Below are 25,583 nucleotides of genomic sequence, written 5' to 3' on the forward strand. Positions count from 1 at the left end.
TTTCAGCTCCATGTAACTGGTGGCAGTTTCAAGTGATAAAAATGTAATGATATAATCTGAGTCAGTTGTTTTTAAATATGTTCATAAGTTTGCAGACTGCAATATAGAGAACAGGAAAGCTACAATGTATACCAGTATTGCAGTGTGACATTCAGAAACAGCTGTCACTTGTACAAAAGATAACAATGGTTGAGCTTGTTTCCCAAAATAACAACTCACTGCAATGTGGACTGTTTCAGTACGATTACAAATAAAGTACATTTTTTCTGTGAAAACATTGCTACAAACTGACCATTTACATAACTGGATTTTTTTGTTTTAACCTTAATCTACAACAGAATTTGATAAACGTAACCCAACCAAATACTTAATATCTACTCAGAAATTTATCAGTGGAGTAGAAGGAGTCGTCAATTAGAAATTATTTCGTTACCTGTCAGCACCTGTAATTCACAAGGGTGGCAGTCAAATATTTCAATAGCTGCATTCTTTACTTACGTGGAATTCTTGATGGACAATAGATATTATCCACTTAGGACAATTATCAGAATGCATCACACAAATTTACTGCTAATCTATTTTACTATTTTCATAGATGATCTGAAGTTCAAAGTTAGGTCTTTGAAAGGAGTGACAAACTATGTTATGATTTGAATTATGCTTATCAACTCATTAACAGTATAAATGAGCAAATAGTATTTTTTAATGTTGTAGTGCCACTACCTTGTTTTAGTGAAATTAATAAGAGATGGTAAGAAAGCCACTGCGGAGTATTGCAAGAGTAGGTATGGGCTGGTAGCCACAGTGTGGCAATATGTGGATCAGAGTAACATGTACGCAGAAGGATTGTGAGATGGGCTAGCTGTACTGAACAGAAAATTGCACTGCACATTGGTAATGGCCTTAGCATGTAGGTCCATGTCACCTCACCAGGACAATATTCTGCTTATGGGCTACATGACTAAGTGCCAAGTTTTGGAGTAAAAAATACATGTTAGTGTCATATAAATATGTCCAAATTTTGAGGCAGAGGTCCTTCTCTGGAATCCAGCAGCACCACTATGATGCAAGAGCCACACCAGATGACAAGATGACTGGCATCACCAGTAGCAGCTACGAGTTTTGAGTCCAGATTGGGCCAGTCAGCACCAGCACTGAGTTCCTCACATGAGGCAACGACTCACATCCTGTGCCAGCTGTCACTATGTGCCACTGCAGTGCGTGTGTGTGCAGGGCTGTATCTCAAGAAGAGGCTGTTTCCTAGTGGAATAACATTATAGCACAACACACAGCATACCACTAATGTGATGGCCATAGGCTACCGAGGCTGTCGGCTGTCCTTTGGGCTGTAGTCAGCAGCATGGTGCACCTATGTGAGCATCTCCTCACTGGGTGGAAGCAGCCAGCCATGAACCAGCACTGGCTATGGTCAACGAAGTGAGTCAATGTTTGCCTTTCTGAGCTAATGATGCAAAGTGTAATTATAGTTGATTAGACACCTTTCTTTTGATCAGCAATGTTTCCACTGGGCCTCCCAGCCATTGTCACCGAAACTCATTCTACAGAGTGCAGCTGCTCTCAACAGAGTGGTGTCGGGAGAGCTGGCATCACCGCAGTGGACAGCAGGGGGTGTACCACCCTTATGCAGTGTGATGTCCTAACTGCAGCCTGTGATATCCTCATCACAGGGGTGAGTGAGATTATTATATTCTTTTGTGGTGATAACCATGGAATCAGGTGTTAGGGGACATCATAACTGGAGAGTTACTTTTGTGAGTTCAGAATAGCTGGTGGATATCTCTCAGCTTAAATGTAATTCTGGGGATGAATGGTTATAACCTGTGCAATGTACACAGTGCAATTTATTTGGGCATTCTTCTCCTTGTGCTGAGACTGTAGCAGTTGTTTGTTTTAGATGTAATTGCTTTGGCCACATGGCAAGACGGTGTAGAGTGTCCAGCTGGCTTATGATTAGAAAGAAGAAGTAAGTGGGGTAGTACGTGTAGCTACAGAGTGTTCTGTCCATGTTGAATTGTTAGTGCTAGCTTTGTGAAAATGAGTGAGTGTTCAGGTAGCTCAGTTCAAGGCAGAGAATACATTTGTAAGTAATAAGCTAGCAGAGAAGTATGATTGAAGTTGCAGAACCTAAGAGTGGATCCAGCGGTTGTGAACTTGGTTTCTCCCTTTTCCAGTAGGTTGCCTGAGGATGTGTTGGCATTTGCAGAGGTTCTCTTGGCATTGGCTGACATAAGGCGTTGGTCAGATAAACATTTGTTTCAGATAGCAATGTTGTGTCTGCCAGGAGAGGCAAAGTCATTTGTATGGCACACAGAGGTGCTGCACAAGCCAGAGACTTTTGAACAACTAAGGCAAGGATTAGAACAGAGACATAGGAAGTAGAACAGCACAAGGGTTTTCTGTAAACAGTTGAGCATAATTTCAAAAGGGCATAATGAAACTGTAGAGGATTTTGTGGATAACATGAGGAAACTTAATGCAGACATGTGAGTTAACACATGTGAGGAAGTGAACAAGGTTTCCTGCAGAAAGCCAATCAATAGGCACTTGACACTTTCCAGAAGGGTTTAGCACTGGAGACGTCTAAGAGGGTATGCCTATGGGCCTTCATGCAGCAATCAGGCTGGTATTCAAGTATGACAAAATTCATGTTCCATCAGGGGTGAGGGATTGGGGAAATGTGTTGGTATAAAGTGTAAGATGTTTTAATTATGGGCATATAGGTACATGCAGCCTCCAGCCACAGAGTAATAGGGGTGGTATGAACTGCCAGAAGTTTAATGGGAATATTAATAGATGTTGTATGGATCAGCAGCAAGGGTAGAGGAATAAGTTTTTGTTGAACAAAGGGACAGTGGACTTGAGAGATTTAGTGGGTGAGAGGTAATGGAATCCATCACATTATCAGTTGCTTGGGGTAGGGGATAGTGGTATATGACCACTGGGTTTGGAAATAATGAGTTTTTTGTAAGCAGTATGTGGAAGTAGTATCCCATGTAAGCAAGGGTTACAGTATGATTCCAGGGTTAGATTTTCTGTATCAGCATCACATTGTAATTGACCATTGATGAGGTATAGTGGAGCGTAGTGGGAAGACATTCCAGCTAGGGGAAGCAGTTGTTGATGTTGGTGTGTCATGAGGTGCATCTGTTGTGCAAGGCAATCCATTTAGAACATAATCAATGATACTGAGGCTTAATTTGCATAACTGTGTGTCAAGTGGCTATGGAAAGTCACCATGGATGAGTGTGGAGCAAGACTTACTGATTGGTATGTTATGTATAGTGGAACCATTGGAAGATAGTGAGGTATTGTATTTATATGTTGTTTAGTGAGACAAAGTATTGTACACGTACAAGAAAGGGGCAGAGGCAAGGCAATACCCATCAATGTGGGCAATTTTGGCACTGATCAGATTACCTTGTTAAAGGAAATGACAGTGACAACATTGGAAATTCCAGATGAGCAAGACTGCCAAACAAGAGGAGGGGCTGTAACAGAGTGAAGCACTTAAAGGGTACCGAGGGGACACAGATGGAGGACCTGGAGTCAGGATTCGAGACCTATTTTTTTTATATATTTTTTTTTTATTGCAAGGGCTGTTGCGTTCAACATCAATGATGCAACACAGTATCCCAATGGGGAATAAAGCACTGGTTTATCATAGGTCATACAGAATACCACGGTCCCTACAAATGATTTTGAAGGAGTTTATCAATCAACAATCGGTCGATGGTATAATACAAGGAGGGAGGGAATTGTGATTGTACTGAAGAAGTCTATGAACGGTTCGAGGAAGTATCAGTTATGTTGCAAGTATCACCATTTAAATAGTAATACTATGATGGAGTACTACCCTATCCTGAACATCATAGAAATGATTGATAATCTTGGGCAGTGCCAGCAATTCTCGGCAATGGACTTGAAGAGTGGATACCATTAGTTGGAAGTGGATCCAGGGGACAGAGTGAAGACGGCAATTTCAACACCTTGGGGATATTATGACTATATTAGAATGCTGCTTGGTTTAAAAATGCACCAGCAGCATTCCAGGATTTTGGACAGCATACTGAATGTAATGAAACCTCATCAATGTCTGATGTATGGGTATGACATAATCCTCTTTTCAGGGGATAAGTAGGAGTATAGGCAATGACTAAGAAAAGTATTCAAGAGGTTACAGTCAGCTTATTTCAGTGCTAAGTAAGGAGAGGTGTCCCTTTGCACTAGAACTTAGGCCATGAAATTAAAAAGAGGGTGTGAGGACTGATCCTAGATTGGTTCAGTCAGTGAAAGATTTTCTGGTACCAGGAACAAGCAAAGAATTACAATCTTTTCTTGGACTTGCAAAATATTATAGAACATTCGTGAAAGGATTTGTGGATATAACACAGCCCCTCACACAGTTGTTAAAGAAAGGTATCAAGTTTCTGTGGTTTTAAGAGTGTCATAGAGTGTTTGTCACATTAAAAGGGGTATTAATGTCAAGTCCATTGTTGATGTTTCCATACTTTCAGAAAGAATTTATACTGTCGTGTGATGCATCAACCCATGCTGTCAGGTGCATTTTGAATCAAGAGGTCATTGGCAAGATCATCCTATTGCTTTTGTATCAAGACAGATGAATAGAGTGGAGAAAAATTATTAAACGATGGAATGAGAGATGCTTAGCATGGTGTACCGTGTGACATATTTTCAGTGTTACCTGTGGGTAAGGAAGTTTAAGGCAGTGAGGGACCATGCTGCTTTGAAGTAATTGCTAGGCACTGAAGGACCTATCCAGTAGACTGATGAGGTGGTCATTAAAACTCAGCAAATCTGAGTGTGTGAAGTAATTCACAAACCAGGGAGGAAGCATGGAAATACAGACCCACAAAAATAGCAGTAATACAAGTACAAGATCAAGACCTGATTACTGATGAGGAGTGTAGACAGTATAGCAGACAACAGCAATGTAACAAGTATGACAGATTTTTATGTAGTCAGATGAAGTTATGACCGTGAGTGGTTGTGCCAGTGAAGTTGATGGGAGACATTCAAGTGAATGCATGATCATGTCTTATTGGGCTATGGGGAATGATGGGCAATGAATCAGAGGTGGCAGAGGATGCAAAAATGAGGTTGATCAGTAAGTCAGTTGTGTAGAGAGTGTGCAGCATGCAGATTTAAGTGGGAAACAGGTGCTATTGCAGGACATGCCAAACGCCAGCACAAAATCTTTTGTGTTAACCATTATAGATAATTTTTTATGTTATATTGAGATGGTGCCAATGCTGGACCAGTAGGCAATCACAATTGCGCAAGCATTGGTGAGTAGATGGGTATGGAAGTATGGAGTGTCAGAAATAATAATAACTGATCATGGGTCAAACTTCATGTCAGACGTGATAGAACTGTGTCTGTTGCTGAAGGTAAAGAAGTTAAGAACAGGTCCAGTACATTATCAAGCAAATGGAAGGATGGAACAGTTTCATCAGACGATTGGGAAGATGTTTAGTTATTACGAGAATGGCCACCATTAAGATTGGGAATGTGTATTTATCTTTTATGGTGCACACATAATTCAGAACTACACTCTAGCACAAGATTGTCACCATTCAAAGTGGTTTGTGGTAAGAAGATGCCATTGCTTTCCAACATGATTAGGCAGAAAGGAAGTGGGAGTGGAGGCTCAGTCCAAGAATCTGCAAAGGTTTGGAAGAAGGTTCAACAAACAAACACCAAGACATTTTGGAAAAGCAAGAGCAACCAATGAAGCCTGTGGGAACATTACCTCAGTACAAAGTGAGCCAATGGGTGATACAGTCAAGTCCTAATATCCCAAAAGGGTAGACAAAATAGTTTGTGACACAGTACCAGGGCCCATACCAAGTGACTGAAACCATGCAACCTGTGAAACTAAAATGGTTGTACATGTCAGGCATCTACAACCATTCAAGGGTGTGCCAGAAGCAGTTCCAGGCAGAATATAATGGGACCAAGGAAGGAAGCGAAGAAGGAGAAGCAAAAGAATGAGCAACAGGTATAGAAGTTCGTGCACCTCAAGCACGGTATGCACTAAGGCCAAGAAAGCAGTCAATATGTTTTGTGTTTTTGGTTATTTTCTTTTTTGTATTGTGTAGGTGATTGGAGTAATTTTAGATGTATGTGTTTAGTATGATGAGATGTGCTGTTTGGAGGCAGGAGGATTCTGGGGGAAGTGAACGTAATAATGGTCCCTGTCATCAGGTTGCCATGCGGAGAAGGCGTCGAAAGAAGAATGTTAGTTTTGGCAGTGCTATACCTCTTCTCCTTGGGCAAAGTTGGACTGCTGTGAGATCATCACCTGAATGAGATAACAAGGTTGGCGGAGGTGTTTTTGGGTTTTCAGCAGTTAAGAAGTACTAACAGAATACTTAAGGAGGTATCAAAAGTATACCAGAAATTGCTCTGCGTGTGTGTAAGATTGACAGAACAGATACAGAAACTGATAGTAGTGCGGCATGAGTCACATAAGGTAAAAACGGGATGGACAGATGCTGGTGGTAGAATACTAAAGACCATATCTGGGACAGCAGATGCGAGTTACATAAGCAACCTAAACAAAACAACAGGAGCTACAAGGTATTTAATAGAAGGGGATAGGGTGTCTATGGAATGGCATTTAATGTGGATTGTGAGTTTGGAGAGCAGCATGTTGAACAACACGTATGCTACAACAGCCTACTAAGGAAGTGCTGGATTATGTCAGAACATCAGCTAGTATTATAAACTGGGATTTAGAGGCAGTTCAAGCATGAGTGCAAATACTGGATGCTAGGATAACAATGCCAAGACTGTTGCAGTCACCAGGGGATGGTATCTGGGATGCAGTAGTGGAGATGATGAACATGCAGGAAGCTGTTCGTCAGGCACTAGGTGGGCAGTTAAGTCTGGTTTTGTTGTCACCTGAACAATACCTGGAGGGCTTGAGAAAGGATGGGTAGAATTACCACCAGAACTGCAATTAGTGGTAGAGCCAAGCAGTGAGAACTTGTGTTTCTACTACCATGGAGCAACTGTGGTCATAACAACAGATAGTGCACAGTCTTACATGTCAGTGAGGATAGGTGGCCGGTACGCACATGCCGTCTAAGTGTTAAATGTGTGACAAAACAAGCTGTGATCTCTTTACTTCCTCTCTTGTTTTGCCATCTTCCTCCTTAAATTCATTTTATTTTCATTTTTGCCTAATTACCATTAACATGCATTAGTATAATCTACATTATTTTTTGACTGAGCGAGGTGGCACAGCGGCTAGCACACTGGACTCGCATTCGGGAGGACAACGGTTCAATCCCGCGTCCAGCCATCCTGATTTAGGTTTTCCGTGATTTCCCTAAATCGCTCCAGGCAAATGCCAGGATGGTTCCTTTGAAAGGGCACGGCTGACTTCCTTCCCCCTCCTTCTCTTATCCGATGAAACCGATGACCTCGCTGTCTGGTCTTCCCCAAACAACCCAACCCAACCCCTAATTTATTTTGACCATTCCTAGTTGATAATTTTGTTATAGGGTGAAACCAGTATTTGTTTCGCGACTTAGATTCCATTTTTGACTTATAAACAAATATAAATTCTGATTATAAACATTTGGAAGAAGAACTACTAGAATCCTTAAAGTATTTGTTTGGCTCTGCTCGAAAACATATTAGCAAAGCCAGCCCTTAATTAATTCCAAAATAATTACCGGGTTTGTCAAAGGTATTGTTTGCATAACTATATCTGTCAGTTTCATTATTTAAACAAATAATACGGCCTAACCTTTGTGATAGAAGGAACTGTTAAAAAGGAAGAATTTTTTGATGTATTCAGTTAATTGAATGAGTTATGTTTTAATTGTAATTTCTGAATAATGTATAGTATCAGTGCCTATTATTGTGAGGATATATAAAGGACTTGTTTTCTGGTCCTGAGACAGTCAGTCTATGGCCAATTTTCAGGCGGAATTATGTATTGGTAAAACTAACAATAATGCATAAATGTAACACTGGAATAAGTGTAACAGAAAGGGGTAGGCTTTGTGTTAAAACAATTAATAACAATGTCAGTTCAATTTATTTGAGAAGTAGGGTCACATGTACTGTATTACTCTGCAAGACCTGTGAACTGTGTGTTTAGGCTTTTACTGCTCATAGATGTATTACAGCAAACTATTGTAGCAGTATGCTGATGTTGCCTGCAATCTATTAATGAGGCTTATCAACATTTACCAATAGTAAACTGGCCATATAATTGTGTAACATTGCGGGGTTGTGAACAGTGAAAGTAAACAATTGTGAAACTGTTGGCTACATCATTTACAGTATTCAGTGTTGAACTTCACCCCCCCCCCCCCCCCACCCCCCCCCACCCCTCATTTTTCAGTTAGTATAACAATGCAGTATGTTGACACTGAGAACTATCAACAAAGAAATAAAACAGGCAAACATCACACACAGTGTACACCTATCCAGTGAAACTAGAGGCAGTTGGGAAGATAGTGCAAATGAGAGAGAATTGGGTGTTACTAGTGGTGGAAGTGGGAGTTGACACTTGGTAATGATTGAGGATGAGCTACAGCAATGCCAGAGGGGGTGGAGGTGGTCGCATATGCCATACTCGCAAAATCCATAACTCCAGAGAGATGAAAGCACATGTATCATACTGTTGTTCAAAGGATAAGCTAGGGGGTTGTCCATGGTGGAAGGAGCTGATGGAACTGAAGCTGTATTTCCTGAAACTGGGTTTGATTTGAACGTATTCAGTACATGACCACATAGTAGTGATTGCTAGTTGCTATGAGCAAGGATGACTCGTGGGAGCAAGCCACTTGGAGTTAAGTGCCAGTGGGTTGTTGATTAATGGGACTATGTGTGATATTTCAGGACCAACATTCCATTTACTGACTACAGTGATGGGAGCTATTCTGTTAAATGTAACACAGCCACAACTGTAATGGCCAGATGAACCCTTAAGAGATAATGCCTAAACAAACCCTCAACTTCCTGAACAGTACCTGTAAACCTAGCCTAATCCATTTTCTACGTCAGATAATAGCCGCTAAGGAGGGATGGATCACTGTGAAGCAGTTAATGCAGCATGTAGAACAGTATCAGGATGGTAGGCATTGGTAACCATGACCTTGAGAATTGCGATTCCTAGTGCCATGGTGGCTCTGGTTTTGCTCTGCACAGCTTTTATTTATCTGAGCTGTTCAGAAGCCTGACCCATGGGTTGTTCAAGTTCCCACAAACTGGATTCCCTGGGCAGGAGAGTAGAAATAAGTTTATTGAGTTTTTAAAGATTAACGGAGTCACTGTTTAGTTTTTAGGGATAGCCAGTTGAGTAGTGTGTATGTATTCTATAGATTAAGGGAAGAAGTAGTTATGGTGCAGAACCACATCTTAACAAGATCTGAGGGACCAAGTTTTCTCCATGGAGGAGGGCAGTGTAGTGCCAATACCCAGTTTTAGTGAAATTAATAAGAAATGGTAAGAAAGCTGTTGTGGAGTTTTTCAATAGCAGTCCTGGACTGAAAGCTGCAGTGTGGTGACAAGTGGGAAGGATTGAGAGACAGACTTGATGCGCTGAGCAGAAAATTGCACCATGCAGCAGTAATGGCCGTAGCAAGCAGGGCGATGTCGCTACACTAGGGCAAGATTCTTGTTACGAGATAGGTGACTATGTGCAAAGTTTTGGTGTAATAAATGCATGGTGGAACCACATAAATAGGTCTGAACTTTGAGGCAGAGGTACTTCTTCAGAATCTGAAGCACAATCACAGCACCAGTGCCATGCTGGACGATTGGGCATCACCAGTAGCAGCTATAAGTTTGAGCCTGGGTTGCCGCCAGCACTGAGTTCCTTCCAGGACTTGGTGCCCCAGCACTGCTGACCTGCCATCTGCACCAGCACTGAGATCTTTGGGGGACTTGGTGCCTCAGTGCCAGCTAATGCCCAACTCCTGCTGGATGCTGGACGGCATACCTGTGCACAGCAGTCACCACGTGTCACTGCAGTGAGAGCTTGTGGTGATGATTTACAAGAAGAGGCCATTCTGCTGTAGAATGCCACAACACCACAACACACAGCACACTGCTGATGTCACAGCCAGGGCCTACTGTGGTTGCTGTCCATCTTCCAAACTGTCATCAGCATCCTGGGGCGCCTATGTGAGCATCTCCTCGCTGGGCGGAAACAGCTGGCCGTGAGCCAGTGCCAGCCAGAGTCATCAGAGTGAGGCATGTTTGCCTCACTGAGCTCATGATGCAAATAATTAAAGCTGAATAAATGCTTCTCTTTTGGTCAACAGTGTTCCCACTAGGCCTCCCAGCCCATTGCCACCGTCACTCACACTATAGAGGACAACTGCACTCAAGAGTGTCTATTCACAATGAAACTCTCAAAAACAATGGCATCTATGACTAAACTTCATATTTAGAAGGGTGGTTCAATATTATGAGCTACACTGTCTTCTCTGAGTGACCATCACATATTGTTTCTTCTGTTATTATTGTACATGCTGAAACATATTTAAACAGTTCAGTTATCACAGTTGAATTTCAGTGAGAGAGAATTATATACTACTTTATGAGTGGTGATGAAATGTGGCTGTCTACATTTTGCTCTGGTCATTCTTATCCAACAACTGTGTAAACAGCAAGTTGTATGGGCAAAAGAATGACACATACTTTCTTCACTGAAAGTGAACACAGTCATAATGAAGGTTTGGTTGACTGGTGTATGCATTTATAAGCTTTTCCATGTAGTCACCATCGGACTAAATGAAAGCTGGTAAGATGATAGCCAAAATGAGTAATTTTCATGTAGATTTCTTAATGGAACCTTCATAAATGATTTGTGAGATGTACTAATACATACAATACAACTGATAATTGTTTGACAGAATGTTTTACAATGAATGGATTTTGACACCATTATCTTTATAGTGTTTTGTTTAGTAAAGAGAATTATTTTCCAAAGAGGTAATTAAATATCTTGAGAGGTATACTAAGAAACTTGAAAAACTGACACATTTTATTCAAATCTGATTTGCTTCTTTCAGTATGATTTGATTTACACAAATATACAAGGTTCAGATAATTTTGCATACTGAAAACAATTAAAAGATGTACCTGAACACTTAAATGAGCTTGATTACCTGGTCCTAATTTTACCAAACCTTTGGGTACCAAAAACTTGCCAGCTCAGCTTATTTGTTTCCATGAAAGCAAAAGTAAATGTAGCCAGCTATACGGTAGACAATAATAAAAAGGTACAATATAAGCTGTTAGTTGTGAACCATAAATGTGACTAAACTACTTGTATTATTGGTGGTCTATAACCATGAAACTGAGTATTTAACATGTACTGACTAAGCATAGCATTGTAGGATCAACAGCAAATATACGAGTACCTATCAGTTATTTTAGAATGACATTTCAACAAATAGTTAGAAATTCCAAAGAGATTTACTAATCTTAGATAAAAAGTAGAGTTGAATGTTAAAAGCATGCTTCAGGAGACATCTAAATCATTTAGAGTATTTACTTCAAGTAATATCTAGATTTTCTACAAAACTTAAAAAAAATCTACAATAAAGAATCAGTAAGTTATCATTCTATAAGTACTTCACAGAAAAGTGCGTTTTGAGTAACATGAACAACTGTGCATTCAAAAAGTACTAATTCTTCAACTTTGCATATCTATACATTCTACGATTTTTTGAATATACAAAGAATGAAGTCCATCTTCTAACATCTCGTGATGTTAAAATGCTGTTATGCTTCCACCTCAGACTGCTGACAACCTTGGCGGTACCAAGATTCACTTCTGTAGTCAGTTTTCATGAGAAGCTGGGATGAATTACGAAAAGGAATGATACATAGTCATGTTTTACATAAAAATTAGATACTCATAACCAGTAAGAGATGTTGTTCATATAACCTTGATAATATGTTATAGATATTATATTAAAAGACACAGGGGAGAGAGAGAGAGAGAGAGAGAGAGAGAGAGAGAGAGAGAGAGAGAGAGAGAGAGAGATCATGAATTTTATGATTCTTGAGTCACAGGTCAAGACAACAAAAATACCTAGAGATGTTTTTTGTTTTTGTGAACAGGGAATCACATAATGTAACAACCATGTGAGATAAGAAATCTGACAGTATTTATTATTAGAAAGCACAGAGAAGGCATGCATATTCTCCATTTTATTCAGTGACTCTGAAAGACCAGTTAGAGTACCACCTTACCACATCAGTATAATTTTTAAGAGCACAAACTCAGCTACAGTTACAACTGTAAATATTTCATATGTAACTTACTTTATGGAATATTGTATTATTAATTTTATTTTGCCTTTTAATTTAGTTTTTTGCCTTCAAAAAGCAAATAAAAATAACTGTGTGTGATCATTACAGCCAGACTTTTCATCTGCTGCATGTAGTAAAGGTGCACCAGTATTAGTACTGCAGTGCAGAGCCATGCACTGATCGTATCACTACCATGCACGGTGACTTATTTATGTACGGCCAATGTATTCAATAAAAAAAAAGAGATAAAAAATTTCTGTTATATTTGATCTCTTTCTGTTTTGTTTTAAATTCTGTGGACCCAAAAGAGTTCAAATGCCAAGTTTACAAATGGCTCAAAACTATAAGAAACATATCTATGAGCTTTACAAGCATTATCTTCTTTGAACATGGTGTTGCACTTGCCACTGAATACAGTGTTCCCTGTTTAATAGGTATGACACATAAGAATATAATTTATTAATAAGCAAATCAAAAATAAACTTTTTTCTTTTTGTAATAAACAGGATGATAAAAATACATCTGCTAATACTGATCATCATGTCTACCAGTGTAACAATAAATTAAAAAATTGTAATATAGATTTAATTGGCAAGCATTACTGTGTTAATTTACATGGCAGCCATACAATTTTGGAAAGTGAATTCTCTCTTTTCATCTTCTGATTAAGACGAGAGAAGAGAATATACTTCCTGAACCATATCAGCTGCGGGTCAGATAATTAACGGCCTGTAAATAGTTCTGTTGGTTCAAAATTGTGACCAGTGTTAGGAAATTATAAGCCCATCTTCAAGTATACAAGACTGCAAAAGGGAAAATGAAGAAAGTATAATAACAAATGCTGTAAGACTCAATGCTTCTATATAATAATAATAATGGGGTTTCACTGTCCAATGCTAAATATGAGGTTGATACAGTCACATTAGTCAGTACAAAAAGACGAATGTCTCACCAGATAGTCACAAAATAACCTAAGGAAACTAAGCATCCAAAGGAAGGAAAAATGGAGAGAAATTCCATAAGAACATCACTGAACAATGGGAGGTAATGTACATTGTGAGGCACAGGACCATCACACACTGTGAATACTAGGTGCGGGCAGGTGACAGATGCACGTACAGCTGAGATATGGAATGACGTGTGGTAGAAGGCAGCCCGTGCACAGATACTACCAACCATCAGATTACAAGTGAAAGTGAAGCCACCTAGTGGCAAATAGTGTAACAGGTGACTGACTAGCATAACATTAACAAATGGTGAATACAGAATATATAAGTGAATAGAAGATAGTTAAATGTGCAACATTGAAATATAAAACTTAGGTGAAAATTATGTACTTGGGCATAAACAGTGAAAGCCCATCTATTAAAAACAAGTATAACAGAAAAAATTTTAGTAATTTAAAAAAAGCTACAAATGAGACAAGAATGGCAAGTTGGGTAAAAATAAACATAATGACCCACAAAGGAAAAAGAGAATAAATTAGGTGGCTAAAATTAATGGGATACAAAGAAAAATATAGTTCCTTTGAGAGGAAAGTCAGACAGGATTATTGGTGAGATTTGAGCACTATTTAAAATAGGAATAATTATTTAGAATACACATGAACTTCGGTGTGGTTTACTCATTAGGGGTAGTTGAAGGATTCTTGTTTAAGCTGTGCATAATTTCTATTTTCTCTAATAAATCAAGGACACAGCCTTCAAGGTGACAATGAAGAATAGTCAAATTTGAATTTACCCCATAAATTTTAGTCATCTAGCTGATACTTCTTTTCCTTTGTGGATAATGTTGTGACTCGCCGATCTTTCAAAGTGCCGCGGCGCAGTTTTGCGCGTCCTCTACATGCAGCGCTGTCTGCCAGCCATGCAGCAGCAGTGCCACCTAAGCGGGCAGCCAGCCAGTGGCCGCTAGACTTGGACTCAGTCAGGATTTAACTGTGTAAGTGTACACACATCTTACTCTGTTTACTTGATCTGTGACTTTCATGTATTGCATCTTCCTTGAAATATATTTGTTCAACTTGAAGTTATTACAATTGGCGACGAGGTAGTGATTTTTCTTTTCCATCATTGACCTACATGTTTTCATGGCTACTTTAGAGCAACTATTTCAAGGTCTCATAGAACAGCAAACGCTTCTCTCACATGCGATTAGTGATTTTGTCACGGCATCAAATGCGCGGCGTCTCTCATCGTTGTCTCTACCTAATTTTCCTCCTTACGACGAGACAGCGGAAGACTTGTCTGATTACGAAAAACGTCTTCGGCAGCACTTCTTCGCATTTCATGTCGCGGATGAACAAACATGTAAGGCTCTGCTCCTTTCATGGATTTCACCTAAAATGTATCGGTTGTTGTTGCAATTGGCTTCTCTGAAAGATCCTGCGTCTTTGTCCTTTGCTGAAATGTCCTCACTTCTGTCTGTCTATTTTCAAAGGCAAACACATCTAGGAGCCTCTCGTGTTGACTTTTATCGTTGTCAAAAACAACCGAATCAATCCTATCGCGCTTGGGCTGGTGAACTTCACGGCCTCAGTAGAAAGTGTCAGTTTGTTACTGAAGTTCACAAAGAATCCTATGCCGATTCCATGGTATGGGATGCTATTATCCGATCAGCGCCTGACAAAGAAGTTAGGCAACGTGCCCTTCAGTTGGCAAATCTGACTCTAGATGAAGTCCTATCCATCGCTCAGTCTTTCGAAATTTCTTGCGCCGCTGGAGCGCAAATAGAGGCATGGGGCGACTTCAGGGAAATACAACCTCTGTGCGATGTTGACGAAGCATGTGGCATGTCCCCACCAGCCGATGTGGCCACAGTACGCTCCCAAGTGCAGCCTCGGACTAACCGTAAACAAACCTCTAAGAAACTGCAGCAAACCCCACGGCAACATCCTTCATGTCCACAGTGTTTTACGAAACATTCTCGAGAAGATTGCCCACAACGTTGGCCGTGTGTCGCAATTGCAAAAAAAAGGGTCATGTGTCATCCAATTGCAAATCTGACCATACGTGATGTTCATGAACATGACGCTGATTCTGATTCTGTGTTGTCTGTCAATTGTACTTCTTTCCTTTCAGGGAAATTATTCGTCACTGTCCAAATACTTGGTCGAGATGTTCGCATGCAGGTGGATAATGGTTCTGCTGCCACTATAATCAATTCTCAGAGGTATCTTCAGTTGGGTTCTTCAATCTTGTCACCTGTCACAAGCCAATTATGGACTTACAATGAACAGAAGATTTCTCTCTTGGGACAATTTGATGCTGAGGTATCTTACAAATCTGTCGTTCGCACTGTTCCCATATTTGTGGTCAACCATAGTAACACGGAGAATCTTTTTGGTTTCGATGCTTTTTGCGTTTTTGGGTTCTCCATAGATGACTCTGTCAATATCGTAGTGAGGCTGTATGACTGGTCCACACATTTAAGGCTCAGATGAGGAAGCTCCTGACTGCTTCTGATGATGATGCGCTTCTCCAATTTCTGGCTTCTTACCGTTTCACTCCCATGGGCGACCACAGCCCGGCCGAGCTCTTATATGGCTGACAGCCTCGCACACTGCTTCATCTTCTGCGGCCTTACACCTCACGGCTGCAAGTGCCTTTCCTTGGCCGTTTTTCTTTGCACATGATTTTGTTCTCACTCTCTCGTATGTGGGTGGATGATTAAGATGTACTGCCTAAAGTATGAAGTATTACGAGTGTTACATATTATATGTGTGTATGACTAAGAGAAGATTTAATGACAGTATTAAGTATTTTTTCTCAAAGTGAAGTGTAGCAAAGTAAGGAGGATTTTCTTCATTTTTTGACATGCTCTGGTGTCCTTGAAGTTGGCTGCCAGCATCTATAATTGAAATATCAGAGAGGGAGACTGAATAGCCTAAATTCGTACAAGCAGAACATTTCTAATAATGCAACTGTATTATCCTTTAAAACATTTTTTTCCATTCATATATGTATTTTTTTTATTATAACACATCAGTCATCTCTTAAGCTGTTCTCCACTAGACGGCTTCATTTTCCCTCATTATATGACAGTCGCTAGTTTTCATGCATGGCTGCCCTCTACCACTGCTTCATTCCGTATCTCAGTTTTACTTGCTGACAGTCTAGTGTTCAAGGTGTGTGGCAATTATCTGCCTAATGGTGTAAGTTATCTTATGTTGTTTGGTGATGTTCTCTTAGTATTTTGATTTGCATAAACTTTCACATGTATGTCAATACAGTTTTTGAATTTACGTGAATTCATTTGTCATACTGTAAGCTTAGTATAAATAAACAACTTACAGTTAATATTTGGATTGTTCTGTTACTAACAATAACATATTTCAAGGTGTTTTATGATAGCACAGTGACAAAATCCACACATGGGTTGCACTGATTCCTTTTTACATATGGATTTCACATTTGAGATAGTTGTACAGGGAACTGTTGTGGCTGTGTGAAACATTTATTACAGATTCCATCACATGTTGCTTCCCCCACACTGATGTGTGGAATGTTTAATTCTACATGTGTTACAATTTTTTTAACTCTAATACGGCTTAATAATGCCGAAGGGGTCAAAATTAACTAACTGCTAAATAATGAAATGAAGTGGTTATTTAAAAATAATATCAGCCTACACAAGGAAATGACTTTCCACCAGAAATTTACAGTGTCTGTGCACTTTTACATACAAAAGGCTATTGGTTTGATTTTACGTCTGAGGTCATCCCATGGAGCAAGTACAGTCACAGTCACATAGCACAAGTTAGGTGTAGGAAGGAGAGCATGGGTGTCTGCAGGAATTTGTACGGGGTGAGGGTGCAAGACTCTAAAATTTCCATTTTTCATATAAAAGAGCTGTTCACTTTTGAGAGATATCATGCCACAAGAACTAAATTATATAGGTAACACAAAAAAACTTATCAACAATGTAGCAAAAGATAGATTGTTGATTACTGTAAAGATAACACACAGACAAGTTGCAGACAGGCATGATTAAAAGACACTTAAACATAAGCTTTCGGCCACAGCCTTCACTGGAAAAAGAGAAACACACTCCATTTATTCACACAAGCAAGCACACCTCATTCACACATGACCACCAGCTTCAGCAGCTTGGGTCAGAATGCAGCCATCATGTGGAATCGCAACAGCAATCTAGAGGGGGTGCAGAAGGTGAAGGGGAAGGGAAACGGATAGCAGTGTATGGGTGGGGGAAGAGCACTGTCTGGCAGTGTGTGCAGGGACTAGAATGCTAACAGATGCAGTGTTAGGAGGTTGTGGGGTAGGGAGGTGGGGAAAATGCAGTGAAAAAGGTGAGGAGTGGGCAAAGGTGGGCGGTCGCATCTGCAGAGGGTGGCAAACAAAGAGTGCAAGATACGAGAATGGGGAGGAGGTGGTAGGATAGAGGGGGTGGAAATTGTTGGGTGGAGGGTGTGGTGATGGTACGTATGTTGTGGACAAGGTAATTATGGGAGCAGAGAATGTGTTGTGTGGATAACTCCCATCTGCGCAGTTCAGAAAGGCTAGTGGTGGAGGGAAGGATCCAAATGGCTTAGGGTAATGAAGCAGCCATTGAAATCAATGATGTTATGTTCACTTGCATGTTGTCCACCTGGTTGGTGTACCTCGCTCTTGGCCACAATTTGGCAGTGGCCGCTGTTCCTTGTAGACAGCTGGTTGGTAGTCATAACAATATAAAAAGCTGTGCAATGATCGCAGCAGAGCTGGAAAATGACATGGATGCTTTCACAGGTGGCCCAGCCCCTGGTAGGTTAGGATAAACCTGTGACAGAACTGGAATAGGAAGTGCTGGGTGTGTGGACTTGGCAGGTCTTGCACCTGAGTCTTCCACGGGCATATGATCCTTGTGGCAAAAAAACTTATGAAGTCCCTGAAAATTGTTGGTTATCCACTAACCAACCAGCCAAGTGTGTTAAAGGGCCACTTCCAGGATATGGGATGGTGGGCCTACCTAGATTGAATCTGCCTCAGGGGTTCATGACGAGGGCTGATGAGCTGGCTAGCCTGAGTGTGGTTTTTATGTGTGTTCCCACATACAACTAAGTGAATACTGGGCTGGTACCCATGTTCCACCTCAGATACATGCTAAGCAAACATTTAGAAAACATTCTCACGCTTGAACATAGATTTACTCTAGGTGCAGACAGATGGGGATACACAAATGCCGTCACATGAGGGAATGGTGGCATCAGGAAGGGCATCTAACCACCAACTACCACTGCCATTGCCTCAACCCATATAACAATGCTGATTCTACAGGAGAATAGGAAAAGGCAAAAGAGGAGGAGGAGGAAATAGATGATAATTAATGGTTGTCCACTCACTTCTAGAACTATATGAATGTTATGGAATGAATAAAAACTGTGTACTACACAATATGGTGGAGGGGGAGGGGGGAGCAAGTGAACCTTTCCTCCCTTGTGGATGCCCATGGAGGAGAGGTAAGATCAACAAAGACCACACAGCCACAGAGTAGGGTGTTCCACCTTCAGTGCCCTCCCACAGGTTCCCTAACACAGTTTCGTACCTTTTCAAGAGATTTTGGCAATAGGCTTTTGCTATGGTTTGACTGTTATAAGCATAGTCTGTTGGAACCACACCCTGGCAGTCCCAAATAACACTTAGCATCACATTGCATTGAGCATCAAATGTCAGTCAGAGCCATTTCCATTAAAACCCCACCATTTTGGCACAAAAATCCGGTGTCATTGTTTGAGCAACTAGAAAATCAATTTTTTCCAGCTCACAGTACTGCTGATAACAATATATAAAGCTATGTGGGTGCCAACTTAAACGAATACATGGCTACAGAGTTGCAAGACATCTTTACCCCCACTATAAAGAACTGACATATATGGCACAATCAAACATGTGCTTACTCTTTGGTTATCACAATCTGGGATCAAATGTGTAGATCAACTTTTATGTATTGAAGCACTTGGTGACCACATGCCATTGCAGCTCATCTGATGTTTTAAAATGCTAGCATGCATTGCAGTAAATAATAACAGTCTAAAGAATATATGGCTGTTGCATTTACCTAACAACACCTCAAAAATATAGACTGTATGTGCTCATCATCTTGACACCTGGGAAAGACAGGCAATCACATAGTAAAGAAGTTGCCATCTACAAATGGTGTTGCTGTCCCTTCTAAAACAGAAGCTGCTATATAGGCACAAATAGCTGAACTAACAACGCAAGTAGTAGAGCTTCAAGTAGAGAGTTCTTCACTCCATTTCCATGACAGCATTCTACGGGCTGAAGTAAGCACCTGCCTGTATCAACAAACCTATGTTCATACATCTGCAAACTTGGCACCACCTTACCAGTGAATTCAGTTGTGACTAGGCTGGGAAACAAACAGTCAGTAGCGATGATGACTGACTTCCAAAGAGACAGCCATTCACTATTTGTTGCAGAAGGTACAACAAATTTTCAGGTCCTAGTAGGCACGGTACTGATGTAACTTTGCATCTGTCTACCCAGCATCTTGCATTGCATGACAGAAACTAGATTACAGTCATCACTGCAAATGATCCATCCATCTGGACCTATTGATTTGTAAACTGCTGGTCACTTTTTGTATTCAGGATGACTTCAACTGGTAATTAACTGTTGTCAAAATGCGTCACCCAATTATTGGAGCAGATTTCCAATCTCTTTTCTGTCTTTCCATTTGATCTTCACTACCACTAGCTTATCAGCTCAACATCTAAATTGTTATTAGTAGCTACTTAAATATGTTGTCTTACTGCTGATTCAGATATTGAAAACTTTGTCTACTGAAGCATTTCCCTTTATAGAGCAAACAAAATTAAACACATTTCATTGTGAACATGTTCATACATATTGTTGAGTGGTATAACCTCTAATCAGAATGACATAAGATAGGACAACATAGCCAAAATATTGAAAGATGGTGGTGTTCTATCAACAATCAACAGATTTTGATAGCCACAATGTACAGTAAAGGACCACAGAAGTGTACCTAAGCAAGGCGCCAAACTAAGATATTAGTAAAAACAATGTGTAGCTTTCTCTAAACAAATTCAAAACAGGACGAAATGGTCAGAAGAGGATTCAAGTGTGTCAGACACAGGCAGTCCATCATTAATATTGCCACAAAATACCACTGATGTAAACAAAGGGGACTAGGCTGACTGGATCAGATGTGAGACTGAGGTCCTACTGATGATCAGTTTCACAATTAATTTCTATTTATTAGAAAAAATAGGAGGTATTGTAATTATATCTAGTATTATCTATTAGATTAGCTTACAGTGTCAATTTTCTTGTTTCAGCTTCAGTGAATTAATATAATTTTGAATGGTCAACAAACAAAATGAACTTATAGATGATTTTCATTTCATTAAGAATTGGAAGTTTCATGCAGAAGAATGAACTTTTTCAACCTTTCGTAAATAACTGTTAATTTTGTATTAGAACCAAATAAAAAGTAAAATCATCCCGCCAAGACTGTTACAAGTAATGAAAGAAAAATTAGAAATCATTTGTTAACTAGTTCAAAAAACTTCCATGAGATGTGTTTTGAGCAAAAGGGCATGCTATATATATTTGGAAATAAAACATCATTGCCCAAAAAGCATATAACCATGGAAATAGCAATAAAAAGAAATAAAACATGAAGGTGGAGAACTGTACCAATTTCATAAACTACAGTTCAATACTAAGATTTTACTGACAATCCCTTACATACCAGGAAATCCCAATAAAAAGAGTTCTTTCACTTAAAAGACAGCATTTTACAGTGCTAATTCCTGAATGTTTCACTTACTGTACTATATCTACCTAAATCTTTATGCTAATCAGTTTTAAAGCATTTTTTTTAAACAGTACCTAACACTACTTCCTTACAACAGAACCCAAGTAACACTACTATGCATTATAATCTGTTTTAACTGATGCTCTAAGCATCTTGAAGCAGTGCAAATTCAATACCAGACTTTTCCTCTATATCTTCTTCTAGCAATCAGGTAACCAGAACTCATTATGTACAATAAACAAAAGCAATCTTAGCTATGCTACAATGCCCTAATCTAAGAGAAACTGCAGAAAGCCAATTGTGAGAGGAATAAAGAGAAATGCATGCATATGGAAGAAGAGGACAATGTCAAAACTGAAGTTGTCAGGAATGAATACTGAAAATGATGTACTTGAGTTGCTGAATGTAACCACATTTTTTTTGTTAGTCATGAGGATCCTAAAAGAAAAAGTGAAACTGTGTGTGTGTGTGTGTGTGTGTGTGTGTGTGTGTGTGTGTGAGTGGCGATACAAACATTGTCAGTGATACAAGTCCAGCTCCATGAAAACTTGGATATCAGCTAACAGGATTATGATCAGCAATATCTTCTCAGAATAATTTTTACAGTCACTACTTAACTTATATCTACAACAGCACTGAGGAAAAAATATTCAGAATATTTAATCCATAAAATTAAAGATACTCTACAATGGAAGTAAGTACTTTTTGTACTGTCTTTCCCTTTCTCACCTGGTCTATATTTTTTCTCCTATTGCTTTCATTTTGAATATTACTGGGTGAACTTGTTACATGTAGCAGACAATCAAACATAGGACATTCTCTCTCCTCTGTGCTACTGGTTTCTTATTGTTTGTAGCCGTATTACTATAGCACTATATGCTCAAATCATAGGAATTCAAATTATGCCTATTATATCCACTGCCTTTTATTATCTGGTATTGCTCCATTCTGAAATTTATGTATTTCTGTTGATCAACAATTAGAGTGTAAAGTAGATGGTCATCACACATCTTTCAGCTTTGTTATCAAAGATCTTAAAATTATTACTCTCATTTTGCAGAACATTTATTTCTTAGTGGTATTTGTAGCTAATAACGAAATTCAATTCAGATGCACTACGATTTGTCATGTTGGTATGTTTGACATGTCTCCTGTATCTGAATCAGATGATTTAGATTATGTACGTTATGGGACAAATAAACCACAATTCACAAATTTTAGTGATCAAAATACAGTAGTCATAAACAACATCTTTACCAGGGCTCAATGTAACAGCTCTGTAGCCTATTTCATAGCAAAAATATTTAATAAGGAGCTCTGTTAAAATCATATAAAGTTACTAATTCCTTTTGTATGTACCTGATTGTCTACCTTACAGGTATTAGCAGCATAATGAGTAATAGTTTCAATTGTACACAGGCACTCCATTCACTGAATGAGGCACTACACAGAAGTCAGAATGGTGACAGAGGGAATAATAACAACAATAACAAAAAAGAAATAAAAAACTTCAGAACTTGAAAACAAGACATCTGTGATAGTAGGTAGTACAAATAAGTAACAAAATATAGTGAAGGACTGTATACTAGAGCAAGGAACTCGTTTTACAGAATAAAGAGTGTTTCAGAAGGAAATTATTCAATTTAATTTTCAAAATATGGAGTTTTGTCATTCATGTTTATCGGTCCTGCTGCAAATTCAAAGACCTTTCTGTACAATGGTTTAGCAATTGCAACGTAGGAGTAAATAATTTTATTGCTTAATGTTCACTGAGTGATAATTAGTATCTTTGGAATGAGTCCATATTATTAACCACAAATCTCTTCAGGGAGTATGCGTATCAGAATGTCAGAGTTAGAATCCCAGGATGTGAAAACTGGTCTGCATGAACTTCACGAACTGGAAGAAAGGAGATTATGACATTAAAGTTCAGTATTCTGTTTTAGATTTTTTCATTTTTTTTATGTCTGCTATGGTTTATTATTTTGATTAATATGGACATGATATTAGTATGTTTAAAGACATTAACTGTCATTATTAGGTTTCACATAATCAAGTTATGCTCGCCACTGCCATTGTCATTACAAATTTCATATAAAAGTGCTGATGTTATAACCTGATTTTATTAGCAAGGAATACTTTTGTAATGACAATAAAATAGCTGTTTCTTAAGATGTGGTTCTCGAAAGTCTGTGTCCAGTAGATAGACTGTAGTTGAATATTACTACATGAGTTAATTCTTGATTGAAGTTTGTTACATTTGAGATGAGTTGCACTAAAGTATGTAATCTTTAAATAAAAGAATAGGATCTTCCTTTAATTATTGCAAGATGAGTGTGAATAATCTATGCATTATAAAGAAGTTACAGAAAACTTAGAAACATTATGTCAAAGAAACGCAGCACTGCACACCAGTTGAATGATGTGGAAAGCCCAAAATTATGAAAATTATAATTCAGGAAATAAAGGTATATGATAATCTCCAGGTCTGAACAAACATAAAAGGTAGATAAAATCATTGTAGCACATTTTTCTTATTCTTAAATAATCTGATTGTGATTTTATCTGTAATGTGCAGTAATGTACATTATTTTAAAAAATGTGAATCAAAATAAAATTATAAAATGCAACCAGACAGACTGCCTAAAAAAGCTGATATTTGAACAACCATCTTCCTCAGTATTATTAAGGCATTAAATGTAATACAACCTGCTTGTGGTCTGCAGTTTAACCCCTTAGGAGGTTGTGCATACTACGTAAGAGAGCATGCAGGGAGAAAACTACACATTTATAATGTTTTATAGGTCCCATCAAGAAAGAGAAATTTCAGGGGTGTGAAATGAATCAATGTAAGCATTAACAGAAGACATGTATGATTTACAGTTTGAAATTTAGTCTTTATACTGTATTAACAATTATCATTATACTCTTATTGCTCTGTGAGCTTATCACACTTTAATGTGGCCTAGTAAAACACATCTAAATGTAACATAGTAATTTAGAAGGAAATCTGCTACTTTCAGCAGTAAATAGAAAGAAAAAAATTTAAAAAAATAAGCTGCTTCCTTAATTGTACTAAACTATTGTCATTTGTCTCCTGAGAGACCAATGTCGAAATGTAAGTCAAAACAAGTCACATATCCTCAGCATTATTGATATGGTTGTGATAAACTAACACAACAGAACTATTGTGCCTTATATGAAAGATATATGTGACAGACGAAATACGCTCAGAATTAAAGGTAATAATTTCAATACCAAAGCAGGCAGGTGCAGACAGATTGACTGAAGCCGACATTGGGGAGGATCAGTTGGTTTCAGAGAAATGTAGGAACATGAGCCAATACTGACCCTACAATTTATCTTGGAAGCTAGATATGAAGATAGGCAAAACCACTATTATAACATCAGCAAATTTAGTCAAAGCTTTGAAAATTTGACTGGGTTAAATTCTTTGATAAGATTGTCGAGGTGGGGTGCTTCTGTGCCTGTATGATACAGATAGGAAACTGTAGGTGTAACCACATCAAAGGGGTATCTGTGAAGAGGAAAGAAAAAAATATGGTTTCTGAAAAGGAGCAACAGCCTTTTTAGTTGGTGTAGCAGCAACAATCTGGATGACTGAGTGGTCTGGCTTGTTACACTACCCAACATAGCCTTGCTATGTTGGTAATGCAAATGACTGAAAGTAAAGATAAATCAAAGCTGTTATCTTTCCTGGAACATGCAGCTTTATTTTTTAATGATTGTCGCATCCTCTTGGGCAAAATATTCTGGAGGTAAAGTAGTCCTCTGTTTATATACTCAGGTGGGTACTACTCAGGAAGATGATGTCATGGAGCATGGAATGCTAGATCCCTTAACTGGGTAGATTGGCTTGATTATTTAAAAAGAGAGATGAATAGCTGAAGTTGGATGTAGTGGGAATTAGTGTAGTATAGTGGCAGGAAGAACAGGACATATGGTCTGATCATCTGCGCAGGATAAATACAAAGCCAACACCCACTACAACAGTACAAGCTTGTATGCTGACTAGCTCTGAAGATGACGAGACTTCCAGAATGTATGAGTGGTAAAAGCAATTACTGAGATAGTTAAAGGAGACAAATATTTAACTCTGATGGGGGACTAGAATTCAACAGTAAGAAATGTAGAAGGTGCACATGGATTGGGGTAGGGTAATGAAAGGAGAAGCTGTTTGATACAATTTTTGCACAGAGACAGTTTAATAATTGGTAATATTTGGAATCATGCAAGAAGATTGTTTATTGGAAGAGACTTGGATACACCAGAAGGTTTCAGATTGATTATGTAATGGTAGAAGACAGATTTTAAACAGCAAAACTTTTCCAGGAGCAGATGTGGACTCTGACCATAATTTTTTGGCAATAAACTGCAAATTAAAAGTGAATAGGAAAAGTTATAGGAAATGAAAGATACAGATTGTGGAT

General features: G+C 38.9%; 1 protein-coding gene and 1 long non-coding RNA gene across 2 annotated transcripts in view; one reads left to right on the forward strand and one right to left on the reverse strand.

The window, feature by feature from the left end:
* The window catches only part of LOC126416076 (uncharacterized), a 143,788-nt gene that overhangs the window by 31,576 nt on the left and 86,629 nt on the right, over window positions 1–25,583 (forward strand). The window lies entirely within an intron of this gene.
* LOC126416075 (protein unc-80 homolog) overlaps window positions 1–25,583 on the reverse strand; it is a 1,008,688-nt gene that overhangs the window by 11,576 nt on the left and 971,529 nt on the right. The window lies entirely within an intron of this gene.

The sequence above is a fragment of the Schistocerca serialis genome, chromosome 8 (assembly GCF_023864345.2).
Source record: "Schistocerca serialis cubense isolate TAMUIC-IGC-003099 chromosome 8, iqSchSeri2.2, whole genome shotgun sequence".
NCBI classification, from domain to species: Eukaryota; Metazoa; Arthropoda; class Insecta; order Orthoptera; family Acrididae; genus Schistocerca; species Schistocerca serialis.